At 41.4% G+C, this 10000-nt stretch overlaps 1 protein-coding gene across 3 annotated transcripts in view; it reads right to left on the bottom strand.

The window, feature by feature from the left end:
- Positions 1–10000, bottom strand: part of LOC143286970 (CD9 antigen-like) — a 36474-nt gene that overhangs the window by 18055 nt on the left and 8419 nt on the right. Inside the window, exons 1-2 of one of the 3 annotated variants that reach the window (XM_076594957.1) lie at positions 6070–6386; positions 1–17 (exon numbers count right to left, since the gene is read on the bottom strand). The exon at positions 1–17 is cut by the window's left edge and continues 186 nt beyond it. The gene's annotated coding sequence lies outside the window, so the exon portion shown is untranslated. Of the gene's footprint in view, positions 18–6069; positions 6387–10000 lie in introns of those variants that run through there. The other 2 variants (XM_076594956.1, XM_076594958.1) reach the window with 2 other exon arrangements.

The raw sequence follows: 10000 nt of genomic DNA, 5'->3' as shown, positions 1-10000 counted from the left end.
CGAAAAGTCACGCTCTCCTGAAAACAAAAATTGGGAACAATAAGAAATCAGAATGGTTTATTCCCATTCAGGCCGAGTGAAGGAATTCAGGTAAACATGATTCAAGTCAATGAAACGTTGGGAACAGTGAGGGAAAGACAGAGGGAGGGAGTGGGAGGGAGAGGCAGACTGCTGACAGAGCTGAGATTTTTCTTCTTTTTTTTTCTGTTACCAGATTTAAAACTAAGCCAGGATTAGTAAGGCAAACAAAAGAATAAAGGAATCATATTTTGTATTTTTGGTTTTGCTTTACATCCAGAAGATGAAAATTAAAAAAAAACAACCAACAGTTTCAGCTCAGTTTCAAGGTGGTGAAGAAGCATGCTGACTGATCCATATATATGCAAAACCACATAGATCTTTAAAAAAAAAAAAATTAAAAAAAGGGAAGAAAAGAATTACTGTCAACTGCCAACAGCTTTACAAAAGCCCTAAAACACCTTCTCCCCAACCTATCTAATCAAGGTCAAGGTCAAAACTGACTCTTTTAACCCCGTCACCATTCAGAGCAGTTTGGTACACTTAAATTGTTGCAAAGTTCTGCGTCACATAAATTCACCCGTTCATACAACCAAGTTTGACCAATGCGTACAGCGAAAGCAAACCATTGGACATTCCTTTGTAAAACCGAGTCAGCTTTACAAAATCTCAATTAAGTACATTTCTGTGCAGCAATAGGGTTACTTTTCTTTAGGATCTTTTAGGGAAAAGGTGGAAGAACGGTTGAAACGCTTTCCAAGTGAAGGTCTGGGTTTGAATCTGAAGTCTCACCCTTTCTCCCAAGTTTGACTGGAAAATATCAAACTGAGCATCCAGTCATTCTGATAAAATGATAAACCAAGGCTCCATGTGCAGCACGCACTTCACGCACTGAAATAGTACCCACGGCAACATTAGTCCTGTCCTCTGGCAAAGTTCTGTAGAAGAAATCCACTCTGATAGGTACACAAACATATATATACATATAAATATGTAAAAAGTGTTTTGTGGTTCGATTCTATTCCACTAGAGAGAGAAGTTATGCAGGGGGGATATGGGATCAAGTAATGATGCACTCACTCACTCTCTCCTCACATCAATAACAGGGCCACATGGAGTGGTTTTAAAAGAGTGTTTACTTTTACAATATACATGGGAAACAACCTCAAAGACTGGACATTGGATGGAGCGGGAAGGGAGATAAGAAGGTGGGGGGGGGAATGAAGGGATGGGGGCTGGGGGGGGGGGGGGGGGGGGAAGGGGACAGAGTGTGGGTGGTGGGGGTGACATTGCTGGCACACTATAACAATATATACATATATGCATGTACTCAAGGCCTGATAGAGCATACTGGGTTCTACTGCTGGCCAGGCATTTGCCTAGCAGGTGTGGTGTAGAGTCGATGGAACAGTTTGAACACAGTGATGCCTCCCTGAGAAAATGAAACTGTGCAATAAAAGTTATGTAAGCATACTGATGTTTAATATTCTTCCCAATACGTAAGACTGAAAGTGAAGCTCGTCGAAACTGATCAGAACAGAGGTCCATCACAATAAAGACTTTTTTTTTTTTTTTTTTAACCTACTGTCTAGCTACTGGCTGAGACAACAGATGAGATAGAAAATAAAGCCACCAAAGGTTTATCAATATACTAAGGCCCATCACAGTACAGGTTTCTTTACCTTCTGGCTGGCTTTTGGTTCAGACTATCACAGACATACAACCATTCATGGTGACCGACACAAAGAGACAGACAGACAGACAGGCAGACTGAGACAGAGAGAGAGAGAGGGAACTCAGAGCGAGCCAGCAAGAGAGAGAGAGAGAGAGAGAGAGAGAGAGAGAGAGAGCAAGAGATAACAATAACAATAATGATAACGATGTTTTATTCGGATTAAGGCCAAAGCCCCTAACTGAAGGGGGTCATACAAGAAAATAAATAAGGAAAATGACTTGACACGATAAACAAACATCACAAATCAATCAAAAGTAGCTAATACAATACTCAAAAGTCAACAACATTCACAAAATAACAATTCGAAGTCTCTTCAATGCCTCATATAAGTATATGGCCAAGTTTTGTTGGGTAAGCTCATGTTTAGCAAGAGAGAGAGAGAGAGTATAACCCTGAAGAATATGGATATTTATACCGAAATTCTATCCGTTCTCGACTATTGACAACAATACCATTGTCTGCCATTAGTCGATTAAGCCCATTGTTCGATCGGCTAGTTTACATATCTATCAGCATATAATTATACTCACAAAACTGATGTCTAGGTGTTGGCATGTGTTGCCACGTTCTGCCACATGTGTGTGTGCATAAATTAGTGTGTGTGACAGTGAGAGAAAGCAGGAACACAGAAGTTGAATACAAAACCCACCAGCCTGTCCACATGAAAAAAATAAATACACATAAAATGATAAAGATCTGTAACGATTTGAAAAAAACAAAACAAAAAAAACCCACATACGGAAAAACCAGATTCAACAGAACTGAAAGATAAAAACATCTGCTCAACCACATAAGTTTAAGTTCACATCAGTTCCTCTCTGGAATGCAAAAAGCATAGTAAATAAAAATGGCCACATATTACACATCTGTCTTCATTTTATAAAAGAGGGAACTGGTGGAGCGTTACTATTTTTTATAATGTTTCAATATATATACTTTTTCTCGCACTGTCATCGTTTTGCAAATACAGGACATATGGCGAGAAAACGGCTGAGACTAACCCGTAGGTGGTGACTTGTCCTATGAAGAGAGTATCCCGACGTTTCGGGCCCTAGGCCCTTCTTCATGGGGAGAAAAATAGAGAATGGAGAAGAAAAGAGAGGGCAAAACCAAGACAGAGGTAAAACTAAGAACTGTGAGGAGTAATCAGAGAGAAAAAAAAAAAAAAACATTACAGGACATATAATATGAAAATGAACTTCCGTTTCCTGGTCATCACAAAAGGGACACAGAGAGACAGAGGCAGAGACAGAAAGATTCCATTTGACTTCTTAAGTTTGTAAACTATGTCAAATAGCACAAATTCACATTGAACACATGCACATGTGTGCATACTGAAGCATTTCCTACACATGCACATGTATGCATACCACATGTGCACACACATACAGTATTCAGACATTGAAAAATATCTACTTAATCTCAGCTGACCAGTACTAAAAGTGGAGAGAGAGAGAGAGAGAGGGGGGGGAGAAGGAGAGAGAGACCAGACCAGACCAGATGATTTATTCAGATAGGCCATAGCCCCTACTGAAGGGGGGTAAACAAGGGTATAGTATTCAATCAACCCTTTTGTCTATTGAAAAGCAAATATTTGTATTTGTATTTGTATTTCTTTTTATCACAACAGATTTCTCCGTGTGAAATTCAGGGCTGCTCTCCCCAGGGAGAGCGCGTCGCTACACTACAGCGCCACCCATTTTTTTTGTATTTTTTCCTGCATGCAGTTTTATTTGTTTTTCCTATCGATGTGGATTTTTCTACAGAATTTTGCCAGGAACAACCCTTTTGTTGCCGTGGGTTCTTTTACGTGCGCTAAGTGCATGCTGCACACGGGACCTCGGTTTATCGTCTCATCCGAATGACTAGCGTCCAGACCACCACTCAAGGTCTAGTGGAGGGGGAGAAAATATCGGTGGCTGAACCGTGATTCGAACCAGCGCGCTCAGATTCTCTCGCTTCCTAGGTGGATGCGTTACCTCTAGGCCATCACTCCACTTATACAACCTACTTAAGGTATGAATACATTAATAATGCAGAGTTTATGTAACATCTCTTATCCGTTTGAGAGATTTATACAGAAATATTGCTAAATGTTTACTAGTGTGATTATTAGCAGATGAGAGGAGGGATGCTAACTTGACTCTTGTGGGGAAGTTCCAGTTTCAGTTTCAGTTTCAGTAGCTCAAGGAGGCGTCACTGTGTTCGGACAAATCCATATACGCTACACCACATCTGCCAAGCAGATGCCTGACCAGCAGCGTAACCCAACGCGCTTAGTCAGGCCTTGAGAAAAAAAAAAGAGAAAAAAAGGGGTGAATAAATAATAGATAAATACATAAAAAAAACAAAAAAACTAACTACTACCACTACTAATAACATGTATAATGCGCAAAAACCTGATGAAGCCAACTATAAGCGTACATAAATAAATAAATAATAATTATAATATAAAAGAGTAGTAGTAGTACAGAGAGAGAGACAGGGGGGTGGGAAGGAGAGAGAGAGAGACCAGACCAGACCAGATGATTTATTCAGATAGGCCATAGCCCCTACTGAAGGGGTGTAAACATGGGTATAGTGATCAATCAACCAGTATGACTGCGGAATCAATTCTGTTCTCAAGTCATGAAGAGCTGGGCACTCCAAAACGAAATGTTTCATCCTGACAGAGAACTGCACAAATTACATGAACAATTTTGCGAGTCATCATTCATCCTGACAGAGAACTGCACAAATTACATGAACAATTTTGCGAGTCATCAGTTTTATATCTTTTTAAATGAACATTAATGTCTGAAACACTACATCTAAATTTTGTCAGTGCCTGTTTGATACATTTATTTAAATCCATTGAAATATAAGGCTTCATTCTAACTGAGGTTTTAAACGTTCTGTACAAGGAAAATCTAGCACTGTTTTGAATGCGATCATTCCAATCCTGCCATCTACAGTCAATAATTCTGTTTAAAACATTAAACAAAAAATGAAAAAATAAAAAAAAATAAAATAAAAAAACACTATTTATGTCTTCCACTCCTTGTTTATCCCAAATAAATGAATTTTCATGGCTACGTGTATTTATCTTTACAGTCAAGACTACAGAGCATTTCATAAGCTTTAATTAAATGGTAACTTTTCATCATTCAAACGAGTTAACTTTAGCCAGTAGGAAACACATCTCACGAAAGAATTCACAAGTAATGGGAATCTTCCCAGCTCTCTCCACACACACACACAGAGAGAGACAGAGAGAGAGAGAAACCAAGTGAAACAGAGGCAAGAGGAGGATGAAAAGGTAGTCAGATCCTGTTAGTCAAAGTAAACACACATCCAGACTGTGTGTACATGAGAGAGAGAGAGAGAGAGAGTGTGTGTCTGTGTCTGTGTCTGTCTGTGTGTGTGTGTGTGTGTGTGTGTGTGTGTGTGTGTGTGTGTGTGCGTGTGTGTGTGTGTGTGTTCGTAGAAATAGGGCTATGAATTAGTGCCTTTGAAAGTCGGACCATAAGAACCTTGTTAGAAATACCTTTCTAAAATGTGTGTGTGTGTGTGTGTGTGTGTGTGTGTGTGTGTGTGTGTGTGTGTGTGTTTTACCAAATTAGAACAGAGGTGGGAAAATGAGAGAGAGGAGAGAGAGAGAAGAGAAGAGAAACCTACAGAGACAGAGACAGACTGAGACAAGTTATAATGAGAGAATGCAAATGTGAATGGTGTATTCATCGGGCCATGGCCTCTCATGAAGGGTACACAAGTGAATAAAGACCATCGCAAAATCTTCAAGGGCAAAATCAAATTTCAATGAAATAATACCAGAAATGAGAAACAAAATTTAATGACATACTATGAAGTTACAATTTAGGTTTGAATACTTTGAATATGAAACATGATAGATTACACATGTGACATTGTCTTGCGGATGACACCATAAGACTGGATTTAAAGGTACATGGATACTGGTAACACTTGAAGGAATAACTAAAATTAGGCCTAATTTCAAAATGAGTTGGGCACACACACACACACACACACACACACACACACACACACACACACACATATATATATATATATATACACAAACATATATATACATATATATATATATATATACACACACACACACACACACAAATCACTGACACACACACACACACACACATACACACACACGCACACACACACAAAAAAAAAAAAAAACTGTATCCTACATAAAACAAAACAACGAAAACGAAAAAACACAACAACAACAACAACAACAACAAAAAAACCCACCACACTGTAAATTAAGTACAATTCCCCTAAAAAGACACACCTACCTAACCAGCCACTTGCCTTCTGTGTCTGGCTTCTCCAGTATAGATCTGTGTATACTTATATGTCACCACACAACTTCCAACCAGTCTTCCACTTTCAACACTGTACTGGTCCACTCAGCTTTGGCACGCAAACGCCCCTCGAGCCTCAGCGGTGACATAAGCCTTTCAACAAGCCTGGTTAAACAATGCCTCGCGCACACGCCCCTACATAAAAAAAGTACAAAATAAAAAAAAAAACACCAAGGATGGTCGCCCTTGCCAAGACCGACTCAACCTGTTCTCTTGTGTGGCACAGGAGAAATATGCCTGCCTTCGGCTGAGACAGTCACGCTCGTTCTATACATAGGCCTCTGTGTTTCACAACGTATCGGACACTTTTGTGTTGTCCGTCGATCCTGGTACATTTCTGTTTCACCAAGCCGTGGTCTCTTTCCCGAAGTTTGCTTGGCCAGTCGTCGAATATGCCGAGTTCACAAAAGTTATGGACAACTACTTCTTCCGTAGAGCGACCACAATCAACACTTTGATTCTTATGTTGCTGTTATGAAAGGGGGGCCTACCTGTCAGCGCTTTAAAAAAAAAAAAAAAAAAAAAAATTAATTAATTTTTTTTTTTTTAAATATGCACTGCCAATTTTGCTGCCACCAAGACACACCACACAGTCTTTTTGGGTCTCATCTCACAAGATCCCTCCACATACATTGCCAGTCTTGCTTGAGTTATGACAGAACGGGCACAGTTAGGTTCTATAATGACCATGGTGAAATGAAAAATACGACAAACAGGGACATATGCTGCTAAACGGTAAGGAGCACTGCCGCGGCTCAAAAGCTGGTGCTTACTTCCTTTCAAAGAAAACTGAAAAAAGGGGGAAAAGAAAACCGCAGCTATCGTTTGTAAACCACTGAAATAATCAACATTTTGGGCAAAAGCACAGATTCTTAAAATGCATCAATTCTGCGGTTTTCAAGCTATTCATTCTGAACGGGTGTCTGCCGGAAAAATAGCCTTATTTTTTTCTGTGTATAACAATTCATTGAGAGGCTGCAGTATGCGAAATGCAGTCTGCATAATTTGAATCATCTCTCGATTTGTGTCAGTGTGTGTCACATGTGTGTGTGTGTGTGTGTGTGTGTTTGGGTTTTTAAGTGAAAATTCTTCCCCTTTTCTGCAGCGGTCCTTATCTTTTAGAGAAGCCTGTATGTCAGTCGTTCACGGTGTGCACAACTCGAGTGGCCGGAGTTTTGGGACAGACATAGTGACGTCTGGTGTGTGACTAATGTCGGATCAGCTGTCAGCGGGCTCGTCGTGAAGCAACCTCAACTCAACTCCCCCGCCTTCTACAGCCTGCACTTCCCATCATAATTCATGTGTCGTCATCCTGGTGTGACGTCAACATAGTTGTGTTCAAGATAAATATAGAAACAGAATTTTCAAATTCCTTCTTCCAGTAGCCACCCTCTCCCTCAAAAGCCCTTTACTGTTTGTGTTACTGTTTCTACTTTCGTTTTGAGTTTTTGATTTATCTATTCATTCATTATCAGGCATCTGCTTGGCAGATGTGGTGTAGCGTATATGGATTTGTCCGAACGCAGTGACACCTCCTTGAGCTACTGAAACTGAAACTCATTATTATTATCTTTTTTTGTTGTTGTTGTTGTTGTTACAAGAAACAGCAGCAAATTAGCAACACACACACACACACACACACACACACACACACACACACACACACTAAACAACTCCATGGGAAGATACAGCATCCATGAAAAAAACAACAAAAAACAACAACAAAAACAGCATGCTGATTTATCGTGGCTGTGATACTTCAAAGGAAGAAGAGGAGGAGGTTGGACCAATGGTTTGAATCCTACAGGCTTTACTGGTTCCATTCCATTCATTCTCCTGCCCGGGATGGGCGTGGAGGAGACATGAGGGACGATTCCGTAGTCAGACGACGCCATCCGGTTCTATCTTCTGCCTGTCGTATCAGCGTAGCGCTATCCATATTGGTCCATTCCTTGATGTTGTCCATCCAGCATTTGGCTTGCCTCCCTCTTCGCCTACCACCCTCTAACGTTCCCTGTAGAACTGTCTTTTGCAGTGAATTGTGGCGTGTCACATGCCCGAACCATGACAGCTTCCTCCTTTTGACCACTGCTAAGAGTGGTTCCAGTGGACCCGCTAGCATAGTTATTTGGCTCTTGACAAAGTCATTGGTCTTTCTGTCCTTCCATGAGATTCCAAGCAGTCGTCTGAAGCATTTTGTCTCAAACGTCTGGACTTTCCTAGTAGTCTCTGCTGTTAAAGTCCAACTTTCACATCCATACAGCAGTATGGATAGCACCAGGGATCGGTACAGTTTGATCTTTGTTGGAAAGCTGATCTCTCTGCTCTTCCAAATCTTGCTGAGCTTAGCCATTGCTGATGTTGCGATCGCTATCCTAATCTTTATTTCAGTTGTTGAGCGACCGTCGTTTGTGAGGGTGGTGCCGAGATATTTGAAAGCATCCACTTCTTCAAGTTGTTGTCCGTTCATGAAGATTTGAGCTTGGGTGTTGGTTGAGCTGTTTACCAACACTTTGCTTTTCTCGGTGCTCACTTCCATTCCGTACGCACCTGCTCTTCCTTCTAGTCTCTTGGTGAGGTCTTGTAGTTCTTTGTTGCTGCCTCCTAGTAGATCTATGTCATCTGCGAATCTCAAGTTGTTGATGATTCTTCCTCCTATGGAGATGGTAGAGTGGAAGTCATGGAGGGTTTCGCGCATGATGTTTTCTAGGAAAAGGTTGAATAGTACTGGGGAGAGCAGGCAACCCTGACGGACACCGACTGTGGTCTTAAAGTATATTCCGATTTGGTTGTTGAGGAGGACTGCGCTGCTGGATGTCTTGTACAGCGCCTGAATGACTTGGGTGAGACCCTCCTCGATGCCAAACTGTCTGAGTACCTGCCACAGTCCATCATGCCACACCCTGTCAAAGGCTTTCTTGAAGTCTATGAAGTTGTGGAACAGGTCTCTTTGATGTTGCAGGTGTTTTTCCATCAGTAATCGGCAGGTGAAGATCTGTTCTACTGTGCTTCTGCCTGCTCTGAATCCGGCTTGTTCCTCTGCCAGGTGTTCTTCAGCCTCTTTCTTGAGTTGGTTTAGAATGACTCGAAGCATGATTTTGCTCGTGTGGCTAATAAGACTGATTGTCCTGTAATTCTGGCATTGGCGGAGATTCCCCTTTTTTGGTATGGGGATGATGAGCGACCGAGTCCATTCTGAGGGCCACTGTTTTGTCTCCCAGATTTTTTGACAGATTGCTGTTACAATTGTGACCAGCTCATTCCCTCCGTGTTTGAGCAGCTCTGCCGGAATGTTGTCTGCTCCAGGTGACTTTCCTGCTGGTAGACTGCGTACAGCTTCTTCCACTTCTTCCCTCAACACTGGCAGGGGTGAAGGTTCCCTTGATGGTGTTATGTCTCTGTCAATCAAACTGTCATCTGGTTGTATGGGATAGTTGTATAATTCTTGACAGTATTGTGTCCATCTGTTCAGAACAGCGGAGCTTTCTGTCAGTAGTTCGCCTGAGGTATCCTCAATGACAGACGATTTGTTCTGCTGCGTCTTGGTGAGTTTCTTCAGTGTGGCATAGGCAAATTTGCTGTTTCCTCCTTCCATTCCTTTTTCGATCTTCTCACACTGGTCGTTGATCCATTGTTCTTTGGCTTCTTCCATCTTTTTTCTCACAAGTTTATTGGTTTCACGATACTGTGCGGCTTCGTTAGGGCTAGTGTTTTTCGTCTTCTTCAGGGATCTTCTCTTATCACACAGGTCAAGGATGTCGTTAGAGATCCATGGCTGGTGTTTCTTCCTCTGTCGCCCCAGTACCTCTTCAGCTGTTTCACGGACTGCCTCATTGAAGGTGTTGGTGAGGTCGTTGATGTT

This window comes from Babylonia areolata, chromosome 10, assembly GCF_041734735.1.
Source record: "Babylonia areolata isolate BAREFJ2019XMU chromosome 10, ASM4173473v1, whole genome shotgun sequence".
Lineage (NCBI taxonomy): Eukaryota > Metazoa > Mollusca > Gastropoda > Neogastropoda > Buccinidae > Babylonia > Babylonia areolata.
Note: the sequence above shows the minus strand (reverse complement) of the source record. Positions and strands in the feature narration are given on the sequence as shown.